The sequence below is a fragment of the Cherax quadricarinatus genome, chromosome 26, assembly GCF_038502225.1.
Source record: "Cherax quadricarinatus isolate ZL_2023a chromosome 26, ASM3850222v1, whole genome shotgun sequence".
NCBI lineage: Eukaryota > Metazoa > Arthropoda > Malacostraca > Decapoda > Parastacidae > Cherax > Cherax quadricarinatus.
In genome coordinates, this window is record NC_091317.1 from 5703586 (window position 1) to 5712540 (window position 8955).

The following is an 8955-nucleotide window of genomic DNA, read 5'->3' on the forward strand; positions in this document are numbered from 1 at the left end:
AAGGAGCCTGGCGCTTATATAGTAACGTCAGGTGTGGCAGACGAGGGCATAGTCACTGGTAGGCGGGATTCCCCAGTGGAAGTAGGTCCTTCCCAAAGAGATGGGTTAGTTGTAGTAGTAGAAGAAATAAAGGATTTTGCAAGTTTCCACTTGGCAGGATAAGACAAAAACACCAGACTGTGTTGTAAGGGCTCATGTTGACTCACACTAGGAGGACCTTTTGAATGTAGTTTGCATACAAGACATGGAATTATAAATTTGATTGTTCATTACCCCAGATAACCCAAGAAAGCCAAACAGTGTGGCTTATTTATGTGTGGGAGCCCACAGTAGGTTCTCTTCTCTAGCCTGGGACCCACAACAGTCGACTAATTACCAAGAAACTATTAACTGATAGTTAAACATGAGCAATAGGCATAAGGAGACTTATCCATCAGTATCGACTGGTAAAGGAATCGAACTCGATCCGATTAAGCCAAGTGCTCTACCACAATGCTGCAAGTTACCCTTCAACCACACCTACAACCTGAGCATGTGGAAATAATTCTGCCTGTCCTAATAATAATATTACACCACTCTAATAGGTATTCAATTATGCGGATTCCGCCGTTCCTGTACGCGTGCTGTCATCAGAAGAAAGGAGAGGTGCAGCCGCACCCAGTGGCTACCACATTCACATCTGTTATTAAACATTACCACCTGTAGCAGCGCACGCCAGCGGTGGCTTCCTGTGGTGTCTTACAAAGCCAACGTCACCACCGAACTAATCAGCATATTTTTCTTGGAAGTAAGTAACAACGTGCTTTTATGAACACTTTTTCAACTTGAGTTATACTGTGTACGAATGGTATATAATACCGACAAGATGAGATTAAGACACATGTGCAACATCTGGGTATCTTTATTGTAGACGTTTCGCCATCCAGTGGCTTTATCAATACAAATTCTAGGACATAACTTGAAGACAGTAGAACTATGTACAGAAGATGAGGTAATCAGTCCCTCAACCTAGGAGTAGGTGCGAAGAGCACCATAGTAGTGCTCTTCGCACCTACTCCTAGGTTGAGGGACTGATTACCTCATCTTCTGTACATAGTTCTACTGTCTTCAAGTTATGTCCTAGAATTTGTATTGATAAAGCCACTGGATGGTGAAACGTCTACAATAAAGATACCCAGATGTTGCACATGTGTCTTAATCTCATCTTGAGTTATACTAAATAGAAAAATGCAATTTTAGTATTATGCTGTTACTTTCAGCAACAACATTCAATATGGTGCTTGATTCTAATACATACTTCACCTCTTTAATTAAATGCCAGAACTATCGTAGTTTTATATATGAAGGAAGTGAGAGACACATCAATTCTATGTACACAACAACAACACATTATTACTGTACACACAACGTACACTCGAAAGTTAAACATTAATTCAGCACATGGCAGCATGTTCTCGTAAAGCTATCTGGGTGTAGGCTCATAGTTATGATAAAAACTGGTGTAATACTTAGTGCCAATTGAGATATGATGCTTCTTTACAACCGGAAATATGTTTGGTCCAACATCGGAATATCAAACTGCAGTAGCCAGGCGGAAGGCGAAATACACACGAATTTAATAGCTCTGTGATATTAAGCATTAAGTCATACAATTGTTTTCTGATTACTGAAACAATGAGCATAATTTGCAGCAGGAAACGCTGAAGCTCACTCGAGGGCCACAGACACACGAAGGTGGTATAGCTAGTGGTCAAGTGGTCAGCAGCACCGACCTGCCAACTCCAGCCTCGCCAGTAGCCGGCTCCCCACTGGTGAGATCTTCATGTGTGGTGGCCATGATCACCTTTCACGTGGCAGGCCCATGGACCCATATCGTACCGCGACCTTAGTTTCACTTGATTACAGCTGATGGTTTCAAACATTGCTGTTCCGATATGATTCAACTGAACAAACTACACATCTGGCTAGTACTAGTGACTTCTTGCTGCTGCCTTGGAACGTAACAACGACAGTCACAGTACCCTGGGGACTACGACAGTCACAAGACCATGAGAACACCAACAGTCACAACACGCGGGGAACCAAGAGTCACAAAACCCTGGGAGCTTACGACAGTCACAACACTCTGGGGACCACGACAGTCACAACACTCTGGGAACCAAGGCGGTCACAACACTGGGAACTACGACAGTCACAACTCACTGGGAACACAACATCAGAAGACCCTGGGAACTACGATAATCACAAGACCCTGGGAACAATGACAGTCACAACGCTCTAGGGACCACGACAATCACAACACTCTGGGAACCAAGACAATCACAACACTCTGGGAACCAAGACGGTTACATCATCCAGAGGACCACAACAGTCATTACATTTTGGGAACCTTAACAACCACATCACCCAGGGGACCACGACAGTCATAACACCCCCCAGGGAACCAGGCCATTACATACCAACCTGTGGACCAGGTAAATGCTTAACTCCCAGGAGACCAAATCAGAACCTTTATTCCCTATTGTATAGCATAATTCTGTATTATATACCATAATACTCACACAAGAATAAGTGATGGAAGGAGTACTATAAGGATACTGGCAGCAGGAGGCAAGAGAGAAGTGAAAGTAAATGAATTAAGAAAGGAGACATTGTCGGAAAGATATAGACAACTATTGGAGGAGAGATGGACTAGAGAAAGTGCAGGAAATGACAAGGAGGTGAAAGAGGTCTGGGGTAAATTTAAGATTACATTGCTAAAGTACGACGCAGAAATTTGTAAATATAGGAGAATGGGTGCAAGTGGGAAGAGAAATAATTAGTTGAATTTTTAAGTACATGGGGGTATTAGAAGAGAATAAAATAGTATACGGGAGGCTCTTACGATCTAAAAATGATAGACGGAAGTGAACGTATATAAAAAGGAAGAGGAAGGGAGCTAAAATAATGATGGAGTTAAAAATGAGAGAATACACAAGTTTTTATCAAAAAATTTTGCTGAAAATGAAAAGCCGTTTTGGAAAGAGATCAATAAGATGAGAAAGCTTGGAGAGTAAATGAACAACGCAGTTACAAACGAAAGAGGAAAGATGTGAGATGAGAAGGTGGAGGTACTGGAAAGATGGAGAGGATATTATGACGAAGTGTTAAATGTTAGTGATGAAAAGGAGGAGGTGATTTCATGAATGAAACAGGGAAGAATAACATTATATAGGAGTGAGGAGGAGGCTGAGGTGAATCTGGCGAAAATTTGAGAGGCAATGGATGGAATGAAAGCGTAATGACACGATTGCAAACAAACCATACCCCGGCCGGGATTGAACCCGCGGTCAGAGAGTCTCAAAACTCTAGACCGTCGCGTTAGCCACTAGACCAGCTAGCCACAATAAGATTCATCCAACTAGGTATATTTCTACACTATAGGAAGGTTAGCACAGGCACCACTGTGACCACAAATGCAAGTTTTTACAGACGAATCTCCAGCTAGCGTGGCCGTGACGAACTCTAGCTCAAGTCCCTTCACTGCCGTCAACATGACTCACGAAATCGTAATAACACGATTGCAAACAAACCATACCCCGGCCGGGATTGAACCCGCGGTCAGAGAGTCTCAAAACTCCAGCCCGTCGCGTTAGCCCGTCGCGTTAGCGACGGGCTGGAGTTTTGAGACTCTCTGACCGCGGGTTCAATCCCGGCCGGGGTATGGTTTATGGAATGAAAGGGAGTAAAGTGGTTATGACAGATGAGATTAAGACAAAGATGTTGTCTTGTTGGAGTGATTGGTCTGTTTGGTCAATATATGATTGAAAGAAGGGAAGGTACCAAAGGATTAGCAAAGAACATAAATAGTTCCCTTGTATAAAGGAAAAAGGACAAGATAGAGTGTTAGAAATATAGAAGGATAAGCCTGTTGAGTAGTCCAGGTAAAGGTTATGCTAGAATTATTATTGGAAGGGTTAGAGGTGAGACAGAAATTATGATGGCAGAGGAGCGGGATGGATTTAGAAAAGGTGGAGGATATGTAGACCAAGTGTTTACATTGAAGCATATAAGTGAACAGAAATTAGATAAGAGTAAAAAGCTGTTTGTTGCATTATTAGAAATATAAACTCAAGTGAAACAGTGAATCGGAAACAATGTGGAAGATGATGATAATGTATGGAATAGGAAGTGGGTTACTAAAAACAGTTAAAAGTTTTTATGCAGTGAGGCTTAGGTTAGTGTATGTACGAGAGTGGGAGTACTTCCCAGTGAAAGTTGGACTGGGATGCGTAACCTTTGTTGTTTAACATTTATAAATGGGGTTGTAAAAGAAGTGAATGTTAGGGTGATGGAAAGAGGTGTGGGATTGAAAGATGTAAGATCTGATATAAAATGAGAATTAAAGATGCTCATTACTGATGGCACACTTCTGTTGAATTCTGAAGACAAGTTGCAAAAATTGTAGGACAGATTTGGAAGGGTATGTCAAATAAGGAAATTAAAATTACTCATGGAAAAGAGCTAGCTGATGCGGATAATGAAAATGAATAAGTAATGACTGATCGAATACTAGATTGGAAGGAGAGTGTGTGAAGGAAGTAGATGTATTTAGATATTTAGGAGTGGCTCTGCCGGCAAACGAGTCCATGAAAGACAAGGTGAACCACAGAAGAGATAAGGGGAAAAACAGGTGGGTGGCGTGTTGAAGCATCTATGAAAAGAAAGATGTTTATCTATGAAGGTGAAAAAATAAGAAATGTATCAGAGTACAGTGGTACCAGCATTTTTATATGGGTGTTAGTCATGGGTTTTAACGGGGCTGGAGGCAGCGGAGGTGTCATATATGAGAGCAGTGTGTAATGTGAGATAGACAGACTGACGAGAAGAGTGCATGAATCTGGGGTAGAACATAAAAGGGATCATCCTAGGAACGGTTGTAAGGAGGGGGTAAAAGAGGCTTTGAGTTTAAGTGGCTTGAGCATCTAGCAGGCTTATGTGAACGTGGGTGCCAGTAGGTTTAAATAAACGTTCTGTTGGAGTTTGAGCAAGGTAACTTTTATGAAGGGATTCGGGAAAACTTATTAACCGTTCTTGAATGTGTCTGCACTCTGAAGGAGTGGGGTACCTGGAGTTTACCTGGAGAGAGTTCCGGGGGTCAACGCCCCCGCGGCCCGGTCTGTGACCAGGCCTCCTTAGGTCAGTGTCCCAGGATGCGACCCACACCAGTCGACTAACACCCAGGTGCCCATTTTACTGATGGGGAACATAGACAACAGGTGGAAAGAAACACGTCCAATGTTTCTACTCTGGCTGGGAATCGAACCCAGGCCCTCACCGTGTGAAGCGAGAGCGTTAACCACCAGGCCACCAGAGTATGTTACAGTCGGAGGATAATCTGAACTGTGGTGTCAACACACTTTTGGCAAGACAGCGAATCAATATATGGTGGTGAATGCATTTTCTTTTCTTTTCTTGCTTTGGCTGGAAAGAGCCATTGAGGTGAAATAAAAGTCCTAATCTTTGCTCACACGTCTTTTTTAATTAAACCACCGCAGTGCTGGTATTGTTGGTGCACCTCACCAGCACTGCAGTGCTGGTATTGTTGGTGCACCTCACCAGCTTCCCGTTGTATACCTTCCGTATCCTTGTATTGTTCGTATTGACTTAATGTATACAGGGCAGGATTAAGAAGTCTCCGGGCCCTAGGCTATTCAGATTGGCGGGGCCCCTTTGAGTTAGGGGTAAGCGAAGCGACCCCTTCCAGCTTGGGGGGGGGGGTCGGTGTGAGCCTGTTTAAGGTCTAATTAAATACATTCTGGCTATTTAGATTAAATTTAATAGGGAAAGTACATCAAGACAACCAAAACCATTTACCAACAGCCATTATAACTATCTTGTTAAATCATGCATTTTAAAGAGAATAAACTCAAGACAACATAGTATTACTAGATTAGGCTATTAAAGTAGTGACATCATGTACCTATTATATTCAGCATAACCACTACAGCACTATTATTCCCTTTATAAATCACTGACCATTATTGTTATCATTGCATCATGTATAAGACTATCAAATCATATAAACTCAAGAAAGTAAAGAATTGTTTATATTCACAGGCACTTCTTAAATAAACTTTTTTCTGGATTTCATATTGGCAAAATCATCAATTATATTCTGAAAATCAATATTTCTTGTTAGATCAGACTCAATGATCAACAAGGCTAGGTTACACAATTTGTCTTGGCTCATTGTTGAACGGATCTGGTTTTTCACTCTTTTCAAAACAGAAAATGAACGTTCTCCTTCACAGTTAGTAGCTGGAAGTGTTAGGTAAAGGCGATACACTATGTCAACATTAGGGAAGGTTTCTGAGATACCTGCATTTCTTAAATGTTTCAAAGCAGCTGAGGGCGCACATTTTTCAGGTGGAGCTTTAATCTGATTCATATACCCAGAAAAATGAACTATTTCTTCAACAAATGTGTCCTGAACATCTGCTGAAAGGTGTTGTTGCAACTTTAATGCAGCTTCTCTCAATTCTGCATCTGGCATAGTAGTAATTTTGAACAGAAATCCAAACTTGTCATTGAGATTCTGGTAGATTTCTTTTCTTTTCACCAATTCTGTAATCAGTGAATCCAGAATGACGAAGTATGTAGCTGTCTTACATTTCTGCCTTGGTAGCAACACAATTTCATTGTCTGGCTCTTCAAAATTGCGTTTCCTCTTCCTTGACCGCTGATGATCAGCCCGGTAACTGTAGTCTTTCACCAGCAGTTTAGCTTTCTCTTCAAACATTTCAAAAGCTTCATCATTGCGAAGTGAGCTTACAAATTCCACTAAGCCTGCGTAGAGGTTAGCACAAGTAGCTATTTCAATTTCAGTTTTCTGAAGTGTCTTGTTCGTGGTATTTAACCGTTCCAGTATACAGTCTCAAAGCACACAGAGTAAGGCCAATTCAAAATCTTCCAATTTTGATGCTAAGCTGGCTGCTTCGCTTCTTGTAGTTGCTGTCTGGTCTTCATCCTCTGCTATTTGGATCAAAGCAGAACGTATTTCAACAAAGCTGTCTTTCAAAGCATGTGTTGCATCATGCTGCGCTGACCACCTTGTTGTTGATAATGATTTGATGACATCTCCATGAATGGTTGACTTGAGTATACTCCACCGATGCGTTGAAGCAGAAAAAAAATTAAAGTGCGCTTGTAAAAGTCCAAAAAATGAAACTGCAGCGACACAACACTCCGCAGCACATGACCCAACAAGATTAAGAGAATGTGCTGAGCAGGGCACATATTCAGCAAGTGGGTTGATTTGCTTGATACGGGCTTGCAATCCATTATATTTACCTGACATGTTACTTGCATTGTCGTAGCTCTGGCCACGGCAATCCATAATAGAGAGATCATGTTCAAGCAGAGTATCCAGTACTACATTCAACATTGTTTCTCCATCATGGCCTGAAAGAGGAATGAATTTTATAAAGCGCTCTACAGGCTTACCACTGGAGTCGACAAAGCGAACAATGAATGTCAACTGATCTGTATGTGAAATATCTGGTGTTGAATCTACACTTATTGCAAAGTATTTTGCAGTTTTCACAGCTGCTATGATGTTATTGAGGACCTTCTTAGTCATCAGTTCAATAAATTCATTGCATATAGTAGATGACATGTAAGATACAGTGCCTCTTCCTGCATTCCCAAGGCGTGACACATGATTTGCTAAGAATGGATCGAATTGTGCTAACAGTTCTATGATCCCTAGGAAACTGTCATTGTTTTCCGAACCAAAAACCTCATTTTCTCCACGGAAAGCAAGTCCTCTTAGAGCTAAGAATTTTACAACAGCAACAACTCTTTCTAGAACTTTTCTCCAATAAGTGCGCTCTTTTTCAGTTTGATTTTCCAAATGAGAATCCAATAAGCCTTTTTTCTGTGCACGAAATACACTGGCTAAAATGCAGCTCCTGTGAGTGGTGCTATTTTCATGTTCCTCGAAACGCTTGAAATTTTTCCAGTCATTGAACCCCTGTGTGAAGGTATTTTCTTTGGTAGAAAATAGCTTGCATGCTGAACAGTACACTTTTCCTGAGCTTTCAGAGTATACCATCCATGATCTTTTCACAGCTTCTGAATTTGCAAGCTTCCTATAAAACATAGATGACTTTAAACAACGACGACTTCCATCATCATAAATCCTTGCTGATTTCCTAAAGTCAATGTTCAGAGTTTGACTGAAGTTTTCTGCAATGAAAGCATTACGTAGAGAATCTGGGATTACATTTGGCCATGAGGCAGGATCTTTTAAGACAAATCCTGTGGATGAAATGTCCGTTGAGACATTGAGAGGAGACACAAAAGAAGTAGATGCTGGCTGAGAAATAATGGAGGGAGGGCTTCCTGTATGATCTGACGTATCTGCAGATTCAACTGTACTGGTAACATCAGAAACTGTTTTCGTGAGCATGTCTGTGATCTTTCTGCAGCTTCCTACATCTTTCTTTTTCTGTTCTTCTTCTTGAATTTTCTTCTTTCTTTTCTGTGACCCACTCGCATAAGAACGTCCAACATCACGTTCACGAGATGCCATAATGAGGATGTATCACTGTCTGTAATCATGCAAATACAAATTTTTCATTATCAATTATTATTAATTTTTTAATTATTATTAATTTTTTTTTCTGTCAATTGGGGGGATATGGCCCTTGTAGCCCCTTTCCTCTGGCTGCGCATCTAAAAATTCAAAACGTTACCAGAAAGGAGTCATATACAGAACTTTTACCATAGATTAGGTTAGTGATTTGGGCTACGAATATTTTACTAATTCATCCTCCTTGATCTCCAATTTACTTAACCAGAAATCATACTGAGTCCAAGAACAATGCACAATGGTATTTATATTACCATTTTCATAACTAAACTAATCATTATGTTTTGCATGATATATGGCCTACCACCATAGATAAGGAC